Genomic DNA, 11,739 nt, shown 5'->3' on the forward strand with positions numbered 1-11,739 from the left:
CAGTACAGCTTAGGGAGGAATCATCTTCATAATAATCCACAGGTAAAAATCCCCAGTAGAGGGCTAGAGAGATGGCTCAGAGGTTAAGAGCACTGACTGCTCTTCCAGAGGTCCTGAGTTCAATTCCCAGCAACCACGTGGTGGCTCACAACCATCTGTAATGAGATCTGGTGCCCTCTTCTGGCCTGTAGACATATATGCAGGCAGAACATTATATACATAATAAATAAATAAATAAATAAATAAATAAATAAATAAATAAATAAATAAATAAATCTTTTAAAAATGCCCAGTAGAGTGGGATGTATCCATGAGATAAACATACTACATTACAGGCAGTGGGGATCTCCCCATACCCATTCACACCATGCCAGATATCAGAAGAAGATGGCAGTGGGCAAACATGTAAAGGCACAGCAGAAGCAAGAGACATTCCAGGGTCTGTGGTCTCGGGGCCTTGCCTCTATCTGAGATTCACCCATCAGGGAGTTGCCTCCTGGTGGGCTGACACCTTGACCTTCAGTTGCCACCTGCTGCTCCTCTGACACAGTCACCGGCAAGCAGATGTTCTGTATGCATGTGGTGCAGAGCTGTACATGCAGACAAAACATAAATACACATAAAACAAAGATTAAAAGAAATCAAAAATGTGTTGTGTGAAAGAGAAAGAGAATGTCTGCCATGCTTTGGGGCTGTTGGCCTCAAGTATCACATATCAACCAATTTTGAATCAAGACATTGAATGTAAATGTTAAGGGTTTGCCTTACCATGTTTTGATTTTTTAAATATTTGTTTTATGTATGTGAGCATTTTGCCTGCATGTACAGCTATGCACCAACGTGCATGCCTGGTGCTGGTGGTGATCAGAAGAGGGTCAGACTGCCTGGAACTGGAGTCACAGGTGGTTGTGAGCCATTGTGTGGGTGCTGGGAGCTGAACTCAGTCCTCTGCAGGAGCAGCAAGTGCTCTGCCTGAGCCCCTTCACCTCTGGAAGCATCTAAATTAAACTTCTGTTCACAAAAGTTCATAGAGAGAAGCTGCAGCTTCCAACAAACCTCCTGCAGGTCTAATAAACTGAAAAGGACATCATGGGTTTGGGGATTTAGCTCAGTGGTGGAGCGCTTGCCTAGCAAGCACAAGGCCCTAGGTTCGGTCTTCAGCTTGGGGGGGGGGGCGGGGAGAGAGAAAGAAAGCAAGCAAAGGACATCGTGATATCGTGATTACAGCGAGCTGGAGTGTTGCAGGGCTACAGCCAGGTTATCTTGGACCATTTCTCTCCCTCTCTCCCTACCCCCACCTCGTCTTACTATGTAGCTCTGACTGTACTAGAATTCATGTAGACCAGCCTGGCTTTCATAACATCTTTGTGACGGTTAAGTAAATCATCCAGTATGTACAAACAAAACACTTATTTCCCATTCAGTCAGAAAGCTAAGAATCCATCCAGACAGCCTGAGGCCTGTAAGCAAGCTTCTGGCTTTGCTCCTGCCGTCCACCAATGTCTCCATCGATGCATTTCACAAATATCTTGATTTGTCCCTCGCTTTGTTCTGTGCCATAAAAACCTCATGAAACCGCTTCTGTGTTGAAACAGACTTTGTAAATGCCAGTCATATTTGTCTCCAGACAAACCCTGTTATCCCCTTGGGGACAGCTGCAGGGCCACACGTGTGCACCAGTGAGAAACACTGCTTACTACAGTAAGTGTGGTCAGCCTCTACGCAGTTTCCCCTTGATAACATCGTGAGAAATCACATAGTATACTCAAAAGCAGGATGTGGATGAGGTGAGATAACGACCGTTTCCACGGCCACCAGGATCCCTCAGGTTGCTCTTTTATAGCCATGCCCTCCTTCCTGCTGTCCCCACCTCCCAACTCCACCCCTCACCACAGTCTACCAATAATCTTTATTTCTGTAATTTTGTCATTGCAAGAATGCATCCCTTCAATAGTTTTTAAAAACCTAAAACTCGGGGCTGGAGAGAGGGCTCAGAGGATAAGAGCACTGCTTGTTCTTCCAAGGGTTCTGAGTTCAATTCCCAGCAACCACATGGTGGCTCACAACCATCTGTAATGAGATCTGGTGCCCTCTTCTGGCTTGAAGGGATATGTGCAGACAGAACACTGTATACATAATAAATAAATAGATCTTTAAAAAAAAACAAAAACCTAAAACTCACATTATTTACCTATTTTGTTTGTGGAGATCAGAGGACAGCTTGGCAGGAGTCTGTTCTCTCCTTCCATCAAGTGAGTTCCGAGGATGGAACCCAGGTTGTCAGGGTTGGCACCAGGTGCCTTTACCTGCTGAGGTGTTTCACTGTCCCCTCGTTCCATATTTGTAACCCTTGCACCCCATATGATTCTGTGCAGACTTGGCTAAGTTGTATGCGTTCATAGCACATTCATTTATTGGGGAGTATTATCTTTTCTTTGTTATTTTTATTTGGGGGTTAGGAACAAAGGATCCTGTTAGGGGACAGGGTGACCTCAAACTTGCTGTGCATTCAAGGATGACGTTGAACTTCTGATCCTCCTGCCTCCTCCTCCCAAGTGCTGGAAATACAAGCGAGCTCTACCACACCTGTTTCCTGTGGCGCGGGGGCCGAACCCAGCACTTCCTGCATGCTCTGCAGCCCTCCTCTGGCTGAGCACCATTGTTAGCCCTGCTGTGGCTTTTTCACTTTCTGTGACTCTCTGTGAGTGGCTAATGACATCCAGCACCTTTCCCTGCATTAACTTCCTGTCTCTTTCTCCTCTTTGGTGAACACTTTGTTCGTGACTTTTCCTTCATTTTCTAACTTGATTTCTTAAGTTTTGAGAGTTCTGGGTTTTTTGTTTGTTTTGTTTTGTTTTTTGGGTTTAGTGGGTTTTTTTATATTATTATTATTATTATTATTATTATTATTATTATTATTATTATTATTTTCTAGACAGTGTCTCATTATGTATTATGTAGCTCTGGCTGTCCTGGAACTGCTCTGTAGACCAGGCTGGCCTCAAACTCACAGAGATCCACCTGCCTCTGCCTCCTGGGTGCTTGGATTAATCCACCACCGGCTTCTTTAAACTTTAAAATTACATTTTTGTGTGTGTGTGTGAATGGAGGTGCATGCACACGCCACAGTGTGTATTCAGAGATCAGAGAACAAATTGCAGAAGTGAGAGATCTCTTTCTCCCATAGAGGTCCCCCAGACAAACTCAGGTTATCGGAGTGCCTTTACCTGCTTAGCCATCCTGCCAGCTCTTCCCCTTTTGGGGAAGGGCATAACGTTGTGTTTCATATTTAAACCCATTTCGTGTGTGACCCATTTTGAACTGGGTCTTATGCACACTGTCAGGAGTGGGCTGGGGCTCCTTTGTCATGCCTGTTGCTGTCCAGTCCAGCTCTTTCCTGCCTACTTTTTTTTTCTGCCCCTGATAAGTAGATGGGAAAGGTTGAGCTGTAAACATTGCAGCTCAGATGGAAAGGCGTCTGGCAGTCAGGAGCCAAGGAGTACCACAAAGTCACCCTAAGCACGCAGTGTACAGCCCTGCGCCAGGGAAAGGCTTCCCCAATGTAACAACTCTGCCCCTCAGGGGAGTGTCTCCCAGGAAGGTTTTTATGCTCTGCTCATGTCCAGGGAAGTGTTACAGCTCTGTAAAAATACCACACTGCACAACAAACCTTACTCAAGAGATGTATTCAGAAGGAAAAATCCAGGAGGGTGGCTGCCTCTAGGGTGAGAAGCAGCAGCAAACAGAACAGGACACAGAGCTTATATAAATTGTTTTTATTTTTTAATATTGGGGGGAGGGGCCTTCCAGGGTGGCTTGAGATTGGTGGACTTTTATAGCCTGATTCTGGGGCAAACTCGGGGATTGGTGGGATTCTGTAGTTTGACTCTGGGGCAAGCCCAGGGATTGGTGGGACTTCCAAGCTCAGGGATTGGTGGGATTCTGTAGTCTGACTCTGGGGCAAGCTCAGGGATTGGTGGGATTTCAAGCCCTGTCCTGGGGTCACATCAGAGGCAGGGCGTTTTCCCTTGTCCCTTTTCACCATAAACTCTTAACAAAGGAAAGCATGGCCACATGGTTGAATCAGGGCTTGGTGAGGCTGGGAAGGGGTCGGACAAGGGGGCTAATGTCCACCCCGGGTGTCTGAGGCAGTGCCCCGAGTCCATTCCCATTGTGACATAGAACCTGTCCTCCATCCAATAGCAACAGCAGGGAGCAATTGTTAATTCACAGGGCGGGGTCGAGGTATCCAGACGGGGCTGGACACAGGACTGGACCCGGACCGCTGCTTCTGCCTTCTCATAATGACCCCCTCTAAAGTTGCTTTATGGAGGGTGGACAACATGTCCTGAGATCCATGAGACAGGATTTGTCATCTTGGTCACAACAGTGATACAGGTTTCTTTCTCCCCAACCTTTTTGGTTTTTTGTTTTGTTTTAAGACAGGGTTTCTCTCTGTAGCACTGGCTGACCTGGATCTCACTCTGTAGACCAGGCTGGCCTGGAACTCACAGAGATCCGCCTGCCTTTGCCTCCCCAGTGCTGGGATTAAAGGCGTGTACCCACTGCCTGGCCTACAGGTTTCTTTTGTTTTTCTGTGGAATGGTCCTTTGCACTGTATGAATAAATGTCACTGTGATTGGTTTAATAAAGAAGCTGCTTGGCCAATAGCTGAACAAGGTAAGGTTAGGTGGGAGAGTCAGACTAAGGACCCTGGGAAGAAGGGTGGAGTGAGAGGAGTTGCCGGACACAGAGAGGAAAGAGGGGGTGCAGGGCGAAAGAGAGGTAACGCCACACGGCAGGATGTAGAGTAATAGAAATGGGTTAATTTAAGTTGTAAGAGCTAGTTGGTAATAAGCCTAAGCTATTGGCCAAGCATTTATAATTAATATTAAGTCTCCATGTCGGTTATTTGGGAATTGGTGGGCAGGAAAGAAAAGTTAACCTACTTTTTTTTTGTTTGTTTTGTTTTTTCTTTCATTTTTTTATTTTGTTTGAGACCAAGTCTTCCTATGAAGCCCTAATTGTCCTGGAATTTGCTATATAGTCCAGGCTGGTCTCAAACTCACAGAGATCCTCCTGCCTCGTGAATTACAGGCATGCACCACCATGCCTGACCAGTGGCATAGGTTTCTCAGGCACGAGACATCGAGAAGGTAGAGAACAGGTTCAGGCCAGCACTTAGACGTGGATCAAAAGAGCTGAACTCAGACCTGACATCCGGGAAGGTGCTGAGAGGACATGGCACCCTTTGTTCCACTTCTCTGGACTGAGCCTGGGGATCTGGTGTTCTCGGCTCCTGGGCAGAGCCCTGGGGAGGCTGCCTACTTGCTAGGATCCGTGACATGGACACTGGCCCCAGATGTTAGTTTCCAGAGCAGTGTGCTCAATGGGCCAGCTGCCAGCTGAGAAGAAGCCTCTTGTCCCTGGTGCATGTCTGTCCTCCAGCAGGACAGCTGGGACAGCTTCCCAGAGCTGAGGGGCCAGGCCTCAAGGCTCTCCTCTTGAGGAAACACTGCCTCTGGATCTTCAGCCCAGCACTTCCTGGGGACTAGATCTGCGGGGTTGCGCAGAGTGTTCATGGTGTTGTGTGTCTTCACTGACTTGATCAGGCTCCTAATTGCTGTTAATGGCAAGGCTGTCTTTGATACCATGGGTTTAATTCCACTCTGCTACTCTACTCCTCCAAGAGTGCCATTTTCTCCAGGAAGAGATTAGACTTTATCACTATCAAAGCTTTCTGCTTTCCCCAGGTGCCATTTCTGAGCTAGGTTGTGGAGCCAGAGCAGAGGTCATTGACACGCTTCTCTCTGAGCCAGACATACTCAGCTAGGCTTCTGTGGCATGGACCTCTTGTCCGATGAAGCCCAGGACTCTCAGTGATACCCCGTGAAGGGCAGAGGGAATCCATCACTGTTGTCCACGCTCATCCTCAGCTGTCTCAGCAGCAGGTTTTTGCCTCACTGAAGTGGGGACAGGAAGGGAGGCATTGGTTCAGGGCTAATGGGCTCAGATCCAAGACCCAGAGAGTGTTAGTAGACTTCTATGAGCTGGTATTGCTTTTCTGGATAGCCTTCCCTCAAATGGTTTTCTTTTATGTTTCTCTAATAGCTGGGTCTGTGGAGTTCCTTCTGGGCTTTTGTGTTTTGGAGTCTCTTGTAGTCCGGGTTGGCCTTGGACTCACTGTGTAGCCAAGGCTGGAGTTGAAATCCTGACCTCCTCTTCTCCACTCCTGAGTGCTGGGATTACTGGTATGTGCCACCATGCCTAGATCTTTTAATGGTTCTTTTTTGTTGTTTGTTTGTTTTAGAGACATGATTTCTCTGTGTAGTTCTGGTTGTTCTGGAACTCTGTAGACCAGGCTGGCCTCAACTCACAGAGATCCACCTGTCTCTGCCTCCAGAGTACTGGGATTAAAGGCGTGCACCACCATCACCTGGCTGTTTCTTTTTTAAAACAAACAAACAAAAATCTCATTTATAGAGGGCTGGAGAGATGGCGCAGTAGTTAAGAGCACTGGCTGCTCTTCCAGAGGACCCAGATTCAATTCCTAGCATCCACATGGTAGCTCACAATCATCTGTAACTCCAGTCCCAGGAAATCCTATGTCCTTTGTGGGATGCCCTCTTCTGGTCTTCCCAGGCTCTATGCACACATGTGGGTAACATGTGCGTGGGGCACATATGTACATGCAGGCAAAACACCCATACACATAAATAAGAACTGAGGTCTCAATCTTCCCGTTAAAGGCACCCCACCCTTCATGACTGGAAGACCTCCATCAGGCTCTACCTCTTTTTTTTTTTTTTTTTTGTTTTTTTGTTTTTCGAGACAGGGTTTCTCTGCGTAGCTTTGCGCCTTTCCTGGAGCTCACTTGGTAGCCCAGGCTGGCCTCGAACTCACAGAGATCCGCCTGGCTCTGCCTCCCGAGTGCTGGGATTAAAGGCGTGCGCCACCACCGCCCGGCCAGGCTCTACCTCTTAAAGGGTCATTCACCTCCTGATGATAGTAGGCTAGGAGCAAACCTTTACCACAGGCCTTTGACCCACATCCAAAGCACAGCCACGAACGACCCTGAGGAATTGTTGACTTGTTTTAAGGATGATAATAGTGTTGTGGGGTTTTGCTGTTTTGTTGGTTGGTTTTGAGAAGGGATCTCATGTGTACGAACTGCTCTCAAACTCTCGACCCTCTTGCTTTCTCAGGTGCTTGGGGGTGTGGCACCATGTTTTATGTGGCACTGTGGATGGAACCCAGGGCTTCAGACATGCTGGGCAAGCACTCTACCAAGAGAACTACAGTCCCAGCCTTTCTTTCTTTTTTTTTTCATTTATTACTAAGAGTTTCACAGTCTAGCCCTGGATGGCCAGAAACTTACTAGGTAATCTAAGTTAGCCTCAAATTCACAGCAATCCTCCTGCCTCAGCCTCCCAAGTTCTGTGGTTACAGAAGTGGGTTATTATGCTCAGCTGCACTGTGGGTATTTTAAAGAGGATGTATTACTAAAACACACTGAAGTATTTACAGATGGAATAATATGATATATTGATAAGTGGTCTTGTCTATTAGTGATGGCTAAGTGGCGGATAAAGATGAAGCAGTGGGCCATCAGTTGATCATTGTTAGACCTGTGTAATGGCTGATAGGACCCCCTGTGCAGGTCTCTCTGCTTTTATATGTTTGAAGCTTTCCATCAATATTGGAATTTTCCCAGGGGCCTGCCCTGAGAAAATCCCTCCCAGGGGCCTGGGGAAGACGCTGCTCCAGTTTGGGGTATCTGAGGGAAAAGAACCTATGTACACCATGTTCTTTTGTCTGTTACTTTATTTCTCGAAGACAAAATTCTGTCTACACAGCTTCAGTTCCTTCCTGAAATTGTTCCTCTGTGTCCCTTCTTCTTCTGTCCCCTCATAGCCCTGGTAATAACTGAGCCCTTATGCTTTCGATCTCATCTTCATCCCCTGTTCCTTCATCCTCCATCTTTCCTCCCTCTTCTCCTCTCCTGACCTGATTCACCTACAATCTACAAAAACCTCTTCCTTGCTCCTCTATCCTCAGCCTGAGCCAGTACAGAAACTCTGCCTTGTTCTCTTCCCTTCTCTTGGGCCACACAGCTCTGCCTGCTCCAGGAATTCTGTTCCAGTCTTTACTGCACCTGGTTATGAAAAAGCCCTATTGTCCTCAGTCAACAGCTCTGCAGTGCTACTAGGCCTGAAGGAAAGGGATGGTCTGAGCTTCCTTTGCACAAGAAACAAAGCTTTGCATCTACAGCTGCCTGTCTCCTAGGCCCTGCAGGGGTGTTACCTAGTGGATCAGCAGTAGGTCTCAGAAGCTTATTCTGTTTGCCATATGGCCTAGTATTATATGAGTGCACAAGAATTTCGTAGCAGAAGACAGCTGATGTATAGTAAAAGCTGAATAACTGCAAATATTTCTTGATAAATGGCTTCCTCTTGAAGGACTCCTTGGTTGGTCGAGACATAGTTTATTATATACAGCTGAGTCTCTGAAATATATTTTTAAGGCCCACTGAACATAAACAAGCTGAAGTTTTTCTTTTGCTTGTGTTGGGTTGGAACCTCCAGCTCACCCCTGCTTGATCCGGAAAACTCCATTCCTGTCTCTCCAAACTCCACCCACTCAGAGAATCTACGAACAAAGCGGAGGCACCAAAAAGCCCAGTTCCGGATACTCGAATACTCGGGAGCTACAGCAGTTCCTCCCTTTTAGGAGTCCCCGCCTAAAGTGTTCAGCTTTTGACCAAACTTAGGCACAAACCCAGCTTGTGGCAGACACATTATCACCCCTCACCTACAACCTATATAATCTTCCTGCTTTAGTTCGGGCATGTGGCTTCTCCAGCCTTGCTCTCTGGGAATGGAGAACTCACCCTGGAATTGCTTTGCTAAAATAAATCTGTTCTTCTACTTTTTCAATTCGTCTTGATCTGGCTTACTTGTAGGCAGAGAAACCTCTTATCGGGAGACAGAAAACCTATTAGTCTGGGTCTGAAAGAACCTCACTAGATATTGTTAGGAATAAAAAGTAACCAACTTGAGATTAAAATATTTAAAAGTGTGTATGTAGGGCTAAGGATGTGGCTCAGTTGTCATGAAGGAAGCCATGGGTTCCACCTGCAATGTAGCATAAGTGGGCATTGCTGGAGCACACGCATGAGTCTGTAACCCTGGCACATGGGTGGCAAAGGTAGGATCAGAAGTTCAAGGCCAAAGCTTGGTGTGGTGGCATTTGGCTTTGATTCCAGCATTTCTGATGCTAAAGCAAATGGATCTCTATGAGTTCAAGGCCAGCCTGACTACATGATGAGTTCCAGGCCTTCCAGGGCTACATAGTGAGATTCTGTTGTCATCTTTGGCTACATAGTGAGTTTGAGACATTGTCCGACAGTTAATTAAACAGATCATGTCTATAAATATATGTTCCACTTGAGATGAGTTATGCATTCATGGCTTTATAAACCATGAGATCCCCAATACTCAGGAGGCAGAAGCAGGATGATCTCTGTGAGTTCAAAGTCAGCCTAGTCTACACAGAGTTTCAAGTCAGCCAGGACTGCAGAGTGAGACCCTGTCTTAATAAAATATTTACTTTATTTTGCAAATGCTAACTGCATATTAGTTCACTAAGGTATATAGACTTTAGGGCTGGTTAACTTTGCTGCATGATGTTCTTCTCACTTGCAAGATTTTTCAGAACCAAAGTTTGTAAATTTAAAATAAGTGGAGAGGTCATAAGTTCAAACTCTCGCTCTGGAACAATACTGTGTAAGCAGCCTGCAAAGCCACACTTTCACAAAAAGCATTTTTTCTTCTTCTTCTCAGTGTCTGATGGGGTCTGAATCTCAACCAAGTTCCCAATCAAAGCCATTAGGGTTCTAATTGCACAGCAGAGCCTGATCTTGTCATTTCCATCAAAGTCCCTTTCAGATGATTAATGAGTTTGTGGGGAAGAAAGAAAAGATGGAGATTGTACTGGCAGTTTGCCAGCGATATCTGAAAAGGTAAATTATGCCAGACTTTCTGCCGAGTGGAAACTCAGTCTGCCGAAGGACAGCACAGTTGACGGCTGGGCTCGGAGCGCGAGCAGGATGTTCTGATCAGCCCCAAAATGGATCAGCACTTGTGACCCACACAATCAGAGCCTAATGCCTTTCAGAATTGGAAAAGCTATCTTCTGGGTATTTATTTTATAGACACATTAATGGGAAAACTTCTTTCACCTTCTTGAAAATACGCTATTTTGTCAGAAATTGAGAACTGATTTTGACCATCACTAATCTGCCCACTTGTACCACAGAGCAACGGACAACATTTTGCCCAGTTCAAACCAGTGACAGCAGGGAGCAAAAATCATTAAAATTCTGGGTTTAAGACTATCCCATAATTGATCTCAATCCTGCTGCCAAAATATTGCTTGTGTTATAACTATTTCAAGAATAAATCAGCGATTTGTCCTTTTTCTGTTTATAGGAATATGTTAGTTCTTGTCTTGTTGCTGGGATGAAATACTGGCAAATCATCTTCAGGAGGAAACAGTTGCCAGGCAGTGGTGGCGCACGCCTTTGATCCCAAGCAGAGTTCAAGGCCAGTCTGGTCTACAGAGCAATAGCCAGGCTACACAGAGAAACCCTGTCGAGGGAGAGAGTAAGCAAGCTGGAGGAGGGGAGCAGAAGAGAAGGAAAAGGAAATGCTTGTTTTGACGAAGTTTGAGGGTATAGATGTAAGGATTCTGTCCTTAATTACGTCATCAGCCTGTGACGGCATCCCAGCCTAAAAAGGGGGTGGGCCCTCTGTGCATCCCTCTCTTTCCTTTCTGCTCCTTCCTTCTGTCTGTCCTCTCCCTCTCTCTCTCTCTCCCCCGCAATAAAGCTCTAAAAAGGTAACCATGGCCTGTGATTTTTCCGATCAGCACTCTCCTCCACACCCACAAGCAATAGTACATCCTGGTGGGGAAGCTGTGGCGATCCACATGATCCTCACAGATATGCCCAGAGATTTGTTCATGATGATAAAGTCTATCAAGTTGATAGTGGAGATTAACTGTCACAGGTATATTAAAATTGTCCATAGATTATCCATAGAGATTTTGTTTGCTCAGGTTTTGTTTTGTGTTTTTGAGACAATGTCTCATGTATCCCTGGCTGGTCTTGAACTCGCTATGTTGCTAAGAATGATTTTGAACTCCTGATCTTCCTGCCTCCACACTCCCAAGTGTTGGAACTACAATTGTACACCCCAATACCTGGCTACCAGTCCCCATACCTAGTGGTTTCAAATTTGTTTGCTGTGTGTGTGTGTGTGTGTGTGTGTGTGTGTGTTAAGTTTGGGAGCCAGGTTGAGCCCATGTGTACATGTGTTAGACATGGAGGCCAGTTTGAGCTACATGATACTCTGTCTCAAAAACAAACACACACCTGGAGCTAGTTAATTTTTTTTTTAGAGACAGAGTTTTTTTCTCTGTGCAGCCCTGGCTGTCCTGGAACTCTCTCTGCAGCCCTACTGGCCAGATCCGGGATCAAAGGTGTGTGGCAGTTTGGGCGGTGGTGGGAGAGTTGGGGGTGAGGGGGGCGGGGGAGTGAGGGGATGGGGGGTGAAGTGGAGAGTTAACTTCTGTAACCTCCAGGGTATTGTGGAGGTTAAGGCCTGGTGATGACATGTGCAGCCCTGGTAAGGTCCTCCCGGCACAGTGGTGGTGAGGTACGTGGGAGAGATCACATGG

General features: G+C 46.3%; 1 long non-coding RNA gene across 1 annotated transcript; it reads left to right on the plus strand.

Moving 5' to 3' along the window:
• Positions 1 to 2,959: 2,959 nt before the first annotated feature.
• LOC121831526 (uncharacterized) lies at positions 2,960 to 10,479 on the plus strand. Its single transcript, XR_006075040.2, has 2 exons — positions 2,960 to 4,398; positions 9,843 to 10,479. It is a non-coding gene; the product is annotated as an uncharacterized LOC121831526 (long non-coding RNA).
• Positions 10,480 to 11,739: the final 1,260 nt, after the last annotated feature.

The sequence above is a fragment of the Peromyscus maniculatus genome, chromosome 8 (genome assembly GCF_049852395.1).
Source record: "Peromyscus maniculatus bairdii isolate BWxNUB_F1_BW_parent chromosome 8, HU_Pman_BW_mat_3.1, whole genome shotgun sequence".
Taxonomy (NCBI): domain Eukaryota; kingdom Metazoa; phylum Chordata; class Mammalia; order Rodentia; family Cricetidae; genus Peromyscus; species Peromyscus maniculatus.